Genomic DNA, 9,114 nt, shown 5'->3' on the forward strand with positions numbered 1-9,114 from the left:
GACATTGATAGTGACCCCGAGTGCTAAAATACCTGCTGGGGGTGCATGGGATGCAGAGGCTACTGCTAGTTGTGGTTGCTGTTGCTGAAGCCTATTTATCACTTCTTCTTGACGGGTAGCATCTAGCTGCATGGTCTCGATGGTCTGCTGGAGTTGACGAAGCACATCTTCCATGCTGACTGGGGGATGTTGAGCTATCAAAACTGGTGAATACTCTCTTTCTGGAGTAGAAGTAAAAGACTGAGCCTGACTGGGTGCAAGTGAAGTAAAAAGTGACTGCTGGACTGGTGAATTATGTCTAATCCTCCTCTGTCTGGTAACCGGTGAGAGTGACGCAAACACTGGAAGTCCCTTAACAAGATCCCCGGATCTATGAAGTCACCTTACACGGGTCCAGAATGCTTGGGGGGTAACAGAATTGTCCGAAGCAATGGTGAAAAACTACCTTGCAAAAAAGAAATAAAGCCAAAGAAAACAAAATCATCCAAAGCAATGGTGAAAAACTACCTTGCAAAAAAGAAATAAAGCAAAGAAAACAAAAATCAGAAACCACACAGCACCTCGGCTCAAACACTAACAACACGCAGTTGCAATCATAAGCTGGAGAACTACACTCAACACTGATTTCTGCCCCCAAAAATTGATACCCAAACTTACAACTGATACATACATTCCTGTAAAGCTTCACTCTAAAAGCACATACTAGTTATATGAGAGCCAAAACACCCCCTATGATGGGATAGGGTTACCCTGTCCTAGTTTCGTCGGGAGCTAGGGTTTCACTACTCAAGCAAAGTGTTTCACACAATCCTGATTTGGGTAAGCAACCTGTCTTAATTTGGAACAGTCTCTATGGCTTTCGATATGCAACTAGGTCGATTGGTCAAAAAGGGTACCTCAGCAAGACTACCTAATATACCTCTCACACCTAACACCGAGAAGTGAAAGGAGGATCAAACGATACAGCGGTAGTCCAGATCCAAACGTTGTGTTCCCATCGTGGCAAATAGGAATGACAATGGACCGGGGCGGGCCGGGGATCACCCTCCCCATCCCTGATCTCCGAAGCTACAAACTCCTCACTCCCCCCTCCCGACCCCACCCCTAACGGGGATCAGGTTTCCCCGACCCTGAAAAATCCCCATAACTCTCTCTCTCTCTCTCTGTTTAGCTTTCTCTCTCAATAACAAATCATCATCAACAACATCATCGATCATCAACATCATTTTCATCAACAAAAACATTATCAACTGCAACATCATAAAAAAAAAAAAATAGAGACAGGTCTGGCAGGAGGGAAGAAATCGATGGTGGCGGTGGCGGGATCTTCTCAGATCTGCCAAGGCAAAGGGAGGAGGAGGCGAAAGGCGACGACAGAGGAGGAGGAGGAGGCGAAAGGCGACGATGAAGGAGGAGGAGGAGACGAAAGGCAACGATGGAGGAGAAGGAGCCGACGGAGGACGAAACCTGGGGGAGGAGGAGCTGACGGAGGACGAGGCCGCGAGAGGCGACAGGAGGAGGCCACGAGAGGCGACGGAGGAGGAGGCGGCAGTGGCCTGGAGGAGGAGGAGGCGGTGGTGGCCTGGAGGAGCCGACTGCCTCTGTGTGGAGAAAAGAGAGAGAGAGAGAGAGAGAGAGTAAGAGAGAGGAGCTACTATTCCTTAGTCAACCAAACCCTAAACATATATATATATATATATATAAATCGGGGCTAGCCAGGGCCGGGCCAGGGATGAAATATGTATCACCGTCCCCGGCCCGAATGTCACTGGGGATTTATTTTTGAATACCATTCTCGGCCCGTTGGGAGTATTTTTCGAGGAAAAACCACTCTTATCGGGGACGAGGGGTCTGGTCCCCATCAGGCCAGGTTCAAATTGCCATCCCTAGTAGCAAAGCCCACAACCGATCAGCCTTTTGGCTAGCTTTTCCAAGCAAACCTCCGACAAACCGTTCAGCAATAGCAGATGGCAAACACTATGATTTAGGCACACCGATGCAGATGCAAATGCAAATGCAAAGAAACACATAAGTGTAGATAAAAAGTCATATTATGAGTTCAAGTCAAGTTCTCTAAGTCCCCAACAGAGTCGCTAGAAACTGTAGCTCGGCTTTTTCACGCCCCTTTTGGAAGCTCGAAAAGAAGCCCTACAGTTCGGACTCCCGTAGTTCTGAATCTAATCTCACAAGTGTAATGTGAAATTGATAAACACCAAAGAGTCCAAATCCAGCAAATCGTTTTAGAAAATTGATTTTGAATCAAAAAGTGCCAAAATTGGAATGCTTTGTCAGATACAAAGTCGCCACCTAAATATTTTATTTTAGAGGGAATTTAGGAAACCCATGACTCGTGCCAAAGGCCACGTGTCCGTCATCACCCAAGTTGTCTCGGCTCGGGAACTTAAGTACGAGAGGGGAAGGTCATGAATTGAGCACCCCCGCTTGCCTGATCAAAGATCGGCCTCTATTAATCATGATATGATTTTTTATCAACATTATGTTCTCTTGTTCCGGTTATTAGACTAGCTTTACTATGTGATGCGCGCATACAAGTATAGACTAGTTTGCTCAATTTAGAACAATTCAACTCATGTTTGTTTGTGAAAATTGTTTGAATTTGCTACCTTAAGTGGGCTTAAAGTTTGCAGATTTGCCACCAAACATAATGGGCTTAAAATAGATTTGCCACTCAACAAAATGGGCTTAAAACATACATTCGTTAAATCGTTCCAATTCAAACAACAAGCCTTCATCCACAGGCATTCAAGCAGTTTAACACTTAAGCATTTAGCCTCATGGCAAGCATGCTAGACACAGCAAAATTCACGCTCATGCAAATAAGCTAAAGCATTAAAAACTCACATAGTACTCCAAGCTAAGAAGACATGAGTTAAGAAAATATGCATGATTCCTAACTATACAAAATGCCTAATGCAACACATGCAATATGCAATTAATAGGCTCGGCTACTAATAGGGCACATGGATCGATTTGATAACAGGCGGTTAAACACGTATTCAAAGAAGGTATTGAAATGACAATGCAGTTTGAATGATGCGCCGAGCCTCGGTGCATGCAAGACAAGATGAATGTATGCAAACATAAGATATGCTAATTGAAACATGTCCTTAATCTATCCATCAAAAGCGATTAAATAAAAGGGAGAAAGACGTGGGGTTGGAAGACATACACATTAGTACATTTTACTCTCACGAAGAAGAGTCCGAATAAATAAAGCTAAGCTAACTAGCAACCAATTAGGGCTAAGTTAATTAAGCTAATCTAATTGAGCTAATTAGACTAATTATTACAAACCAAATGAAGTAAATAGCTAAATTAATTAACTAATTATTACAATACTTGAATAAATCAACTAATAAACTAACTAACTAATATACAACACAAATGTAAGTAAACTAAGCAATAAAATTGCGCTGCCACTACTCCACCTCGAAAAGTGGAGGATTCACATGCTCGATTTTCGCCCAAAAAGACCTCCATTTTGCTCTCTAAAGCCTTTGTTTGCAAAGTTGAATATTTCCAGAACCTTTCTGCTCCACCTTCCCAAAATCTACTGAAGCTTACATCAGTGGCCTGCCGGCCATGGATGAATGTTGCTGGTCCTCTATTGGCCAAGAAGGTGGCCTGCCGACTATCAATAGTGCACTGTCGGCCATAAATGGTGGCCTGCCAGCCACTGATGCACTGGATCACCACACTACAATAGAGTACAAACAGAGCAAAAAGAGGGTTTTTTCAAGTATTGTTTGCACAATTCACCTCTCATTTTCATGGACAAATCCAAGGAATTATGAACTTAAACCACAAACCACCAATCTAAGCAATTTCATTGCATGATGGCTTGTGCTTCAAGGTGTGCAAACTCAATGAATGCAAAACAAGACACTCAAGAACCATCACCCTATCATGTATGATCAAGGGCAACAGAGACCTAGAAAAGTGGCACATTTCATCACTTTTGAGTATGAAATGTCCCATTTTCCTTGTGTTCAAATTAACGTCTGATTTGAACACATGCAATGTAACACAAAGAAATGCTTATCTTGCCACTTTTGCTTGCCAATTTTGTTTACACATTTTAATTGCCAAATCATTCTTTGATCAATTTGTCCATTGGTGAGTGTCCTCTAAGATGAAAGAAGTGTCAACCAAGGGACGATGTATGGCAAGAGAGAGATCATGTCGTTGATAATGAATCCTCAAAGAGGATTAAACCATTAAACATGACCTCAATCTCAAGCTTAAGGGATCCCAAGCTTGAAACAACCCTCAAAAGTAAATGAAAGAGTTAAGCAAAGAGGGAGGTTACAGAGTTTATAGTGCTAAAATGGAATGAAAAACAACACCAAAAGATGCTACCAATTCAAACAAGAGGTGTCTAAGACCCTAAAACACCAACTTGTGAAGACAATTACACTACAACCATGCAAAACAAGACTCAAATAAACTAACCAGCCCAAAACAGAGCTAAAACAGGCTATTTCAGAGGCTAAAACATGCTGGACTTGAGCTAAGTTAATCTACAAAAACATGCTAACATATGGAGTTAACTAAGCTAGCAAACAAGACACAAGGAGTGGAGGCTAACCCCTCCAATTTTGAACTTCAAAACAAGTCTTTTGCCACTAAAAATATTTTGAAATTCAGTGGTTAAAGGCCCAAAAAAAGATGGTTTCAAAATGGGAAACAAAGGTGCAAAGGCCTTAATAACAAGGAATAAAGAGGGACGAACCACCTCCTAACCTTTAATGGCCAAAAACACCAATTTCAGCCCATGAAAACAAAGTTTTTTATAGCTCAAAATCAGTCCACAACAATACGAAAAAGATGGAAAAACAAGTAAGCAAAGTATGCTTAAAAGGCTGGTATTATACCTCTTGAAGCCAAACTCCATTGTAGGAAAAGCAAGTCAAAACCACCTTCAAGAGCTCAAACTAGGCCTCAAAAGACCTCAGCTCAAAGGTGATCACTTTAGGTTAAGGATTGATATGCAAAGTATAGTGTAAGTAGGCAAAAATGTAGAGAAATGCAAGAGAGAGAGAGAGAAAAAAAAATTTGAGTCTTAAATCTTCCAACCTTAAAACATGATAGAGGGCCTCCCTATATATAGAAAACATGAATTTTATACAAGGAGATCCAGCCCTCCACGTGTGGACAGATGCAAGCACCTGTGTAACCAGCTGGCACAGCTAGTACAAAATATCTGTAAAAAACACTAGTGGCCGGCCGACCATCAGTGATGGCTAGCAATGCATCATTGATGGCCGGCAGAAGAGAAGCTCTAGTCGACAACCTCCATAGGTGGCCAGCAGGCCACCAGAGACTGCAGGAGAGAAAGACCAAGGCATGGTCCAAAAATGAGACAAAATGGATGCAAGGTTTGAAAGACTCAAACCTATAGCGTTCCACCGAGGACTTCATCACCGGATATACATGCAGGAACATCCAAGTCTTGAAGAGTTGTCAAAAATGAGGTGTCTACAGGTGTACTATGAGAAAAAAAAATTTAAGACTTAATATATATTGTCCTTATTAATAAATTCATATTAAGATATAATAGAAATTAAAATTTATGAATTTAAATTAAACATACTGAGACGTATTTTAAGTGCAAATAGAATCTCCCAGTCCAATGAAGCCATGAGCCCATTCCAATCCGACCCAATGGGCCTATCTGTTTAATCGATTTGAACATTGAAGAACAGCATCGTATTGTTTGTTTCCCTCTGTTCAGATCTAACTCGGAGCTTTTCTTCTTCTTTCTTGACAATAATAATGTTGGGGTCGTTCCGAAGCCCTACTCAACCTTCAAAGAAGGTAATAATACCTACAGTCTACGCACAATTCAGGTGTTTTTAAATGTTTTTGTTTTTATTGCTTTTCTTGTTTTTGCTTTCACAAATTTAGTTGCTTTCTTTATCTGCAGCAGCAGGAGGAGAAACAGGGGAGAGAATGGTTTGGGGTGAGTTTTAAGCCAGAGAATTTCATTCCAGGACAATTCATTAGCTTCATTTTAGGGTTGTTCTTGGACTTGTCATCAAAACCCACCAAAACTAGTACTACCAACAAGAAGAGTACGACTAATCTCTTACTAGGAAATCATCAATCGCACACTCTGTCTTCACCTAACACTGATCATCAAGAGCTTAAAATGGTCCATCTCTTATCCTTTCTTTTTCTTTTTCAGTTCTTTTTTTCCCCTTCTTCTTCTTAATTTGTTCCTTATTTTATGTATTCAATTTCAATCAATCAATTTTTTTTTTTTTTTTTTTTTTGGGGGGGGGGGGGGTAGTTTTCTATCAATGAGTGTAATTTAGACGGTGAGGTGAAGTAATGGATGGGTTTGATTTTCCTAGTTTGTGAAATTAGGAGTTTGGTGAGTGATTTTGATTGATAACTGGCAGGCACTGCCCAAAGGACCTGCCTTGAGTAAATATTAATCTTGATATCACAGGGAAATATCACCAACAAATGAGAAATTTCACATTGTAGCAAGTGAGACTATAAGAGGTGTCCCATCTAATACCATTTGCAGTTTGGGATGGTGTCACTGTTGCACCCAATATATTTTTTTGGCTTGGGAGGATAGTGGTCATAAAAAAGAGTGTTAAGAACATATTGATTGCCGTCTCAGTACTAAGCATTTGTAAGAAAATGTTGTTAAAAAATAATGGTGTAATCCCATTCTTATCCATACCACACTCTACCTATCTGAGATATATGGACCAAATTGCCAAAGAAAGAGCTATGCTTTTATCTAGCATGGAAAATTTTGAGGATTAAAATCCCTGGTTCTTTTCCCAAAGGGAATGGGTTAGCTTGTATGCTGTTTAATTGGTTCATGAATGTTGTTACCAATTGTAATTACTAAATGCCATGTCGGGCCATGATGATGGCAGGTGTTGGTAGTTAGACAAGACCTGAAGATGGGACCTGGAAAGATTGCATCCTAACGTGTGCTCGTAAGAACTATCTAAATAAACTTTTATTGACACTGGAGTTTTGCCTTTCATTGTATACATGACCTCTGCGTGTTCATTTTGATTTTTTTTCTTTTCTTTTTGAACTTGTAGATGCTGCCACTGGGATGTATTCAGAACTGATGCAAAGGTAAAACATGCTAAACATGGATTACTTCCTTCATTAAAGCCCTGAAATTTACTCTCTCTCTGTCTCTCTGCTTGTTCAGCTTTATTTGCAAAACAGAAACAAAAAATGAGCAGCAAAAATTTTATTTCGGTAGCCATACATATGCTTTAACTCTGTAGGCTTCATAGTTCTCATTTTGTCGTTTATGCATAATGCACCAATTACTTGTACTTAGAAAATTGTTAAAAAAATTCCCTAGGTTGCTCTTCGGTGTGATCATTATTCATATGCTTTGCATAATTTTGTTTTTAACTAATTCAATTTTTTTTTTTAATGAACTCTGTACATTTATGCACATGAATTGTGAATATATCATATTTTTTCCCTCTAGAGTCCAAGCTTGATTGTCTAGCTTTAAAACTTTTTGGTAGCATACCCAAACGCAAACTAATCCCAAGTCTTAAACCAAACATCGCTGTGAAATTGCTCTTCTTGAATATTTTCTTGTATATGTTGCAGTCAGCAGTCCCTTTTGAGACAATGGGAGCAATGTGGACAACCAAGATAGTCGTTACGTGCAAGAATCAACAAGCAATGTAAGCTGGTGGTCTCACACTGTAAATTAGTTCTCAGTTACGTTTGAGCACATTTGCATCGTTTAAATTGAAAATGTTCTCCATTGCCTTTGCTGGTTGACACTGTGGACACTCTTATCAGGAATAGACTGAAGGAAGCAGCTGAGAGCATTGGCCTTCAACTTTTGTTGTTGCTGATGCAGGACGCACACAGGTATACAGTTTAATCATATGATTATGGAATTAAATATATATCCTTGAAAAGTTAATAAATGAAATGACAAATTTCAAAATCTTGAAAATCACCACACAGGTTTTGGCTAGGTCGAAGACGGTACTTGCCATTGGACCTGGTATGCTTCATATCAATTTGGCTTCACTAACATGATCCTTCATGTTTTTCTAGTTCCTACCAACTTTGACAGTGTTCTCTGTTGCTACTAAATTGCTTCCTTACATTTCATAATCATGAAAATCTTTGCCATGTTAACACAATACAACTTAATTGAGTGATTCACTATAATGTCTCATGTGATTTCTTGTTCTACTAGGCTTTTGCAGTTTACAAATTTAGTCAATTCATTTGTTGATTGACATGTTCATGTAGCCATTACATGCTAGAGTGTTTCCTTCAAATACTATGTGAAATTGGGGAAAAAATAAAACAAGAAAATAAGGAATCATATAGACACATATCATATGAATTCCTATTATGAAATAATTTCAACTTTTCATAGAATGTAATATTTTCACATTGTTCATATATGACTAAAGCTTCAGGAAGTATATAATTTCAAATTTATCTTGTTTGTTACTTATAATTATGAATTATATTGAACATCTATTGTTTATTTTTGAACAGGAAGTAAGGGATCTGTGGATTCAGTAACAGGGAAATTGTGACTGCTCTGATGGTGTTGGACATATTTTAGGCTTCAGACTAATCAAAATTCTCCAATGTCATGGTTTGATTCGCTTCTCAACTCTTCTTGCTGCCATATTCATGGGTTGGAATTTTTCCGCTTGAAGCGCGTCAGGATAATGTAAAGGTGGTTGAGACAGGCTTTGAATATAGCACTGGATTTGAAACTGTCGTCTAGAGAGGGGATTTGTTTTTGAGTAATGCTAGAGACCCCAAATATGTGGGTCTCACACCCATGTGAGACATTTGGTAAAACTTTTAGTAGAATTTTTAGGCCCTCTAGCATTTTTGTTTGTTTTTTATTAGGTGAAATTTTAGTACTCTTCTCTCCTTATCCCCAAAGATGTTGTGAAGTGTGTTATAATTTTTACTTCGGATGTTGAGTTCAGAGGCTTTGAGCGTCGTAATCTTTATTGGGTATAGTGAATTTGGTTTCCTCTTCTCCTTAGACATAAGCACATTGTTGCGTCTTTCATTTAATTTTTTTTGATTGATTTTGCCTCCGTT

The 9,114-nt window shown here is 39.4% G+C and overlaps 1 pseudogene across 1 annotated transcript; it reads left to right on the top strand.

Moving 5' to 3' along the window:
- The first annotated feature begins 5,676 nt into the window (after positions 1–5,676).
- LOC114274095 (uncharacterized) lies at positions 5,677–8,597 on the top strand (annotated as a pseudogene). The gene is made up of 8 exons (XR_014347826.1): positions 5,677–5,838; positions 5,948–6,175; positions 6,426–6,450; positions 7,095–7,131; positions 7,630–7,706; positions 7,828–7,899; positions 7,999–8,038; positions 8,548–8,597. The product of XR_014347826.1 is annotated as an uncharacterized LOC114274095 (transcript).
- The last annotated feature ends 517 nt before the right edge of the window (positions 8,598–9,114 follow it).

This window comes from Camellia sinensis, chromosome 13 (assembly GCF_055761805.1).
Source record: "Camellia sinensis isolate YWXY chromosome 13, ASM5576180v1, whole genome shotgun sequence".
In the NCBI taxonomy this organism is placed as follows: domain Eukaryota; kingdom Viridiplantae; phylum Streptophyta; class Magnoliopsida; order Ericales; family Theaceae; genus Camellia; species Camellia sinensis.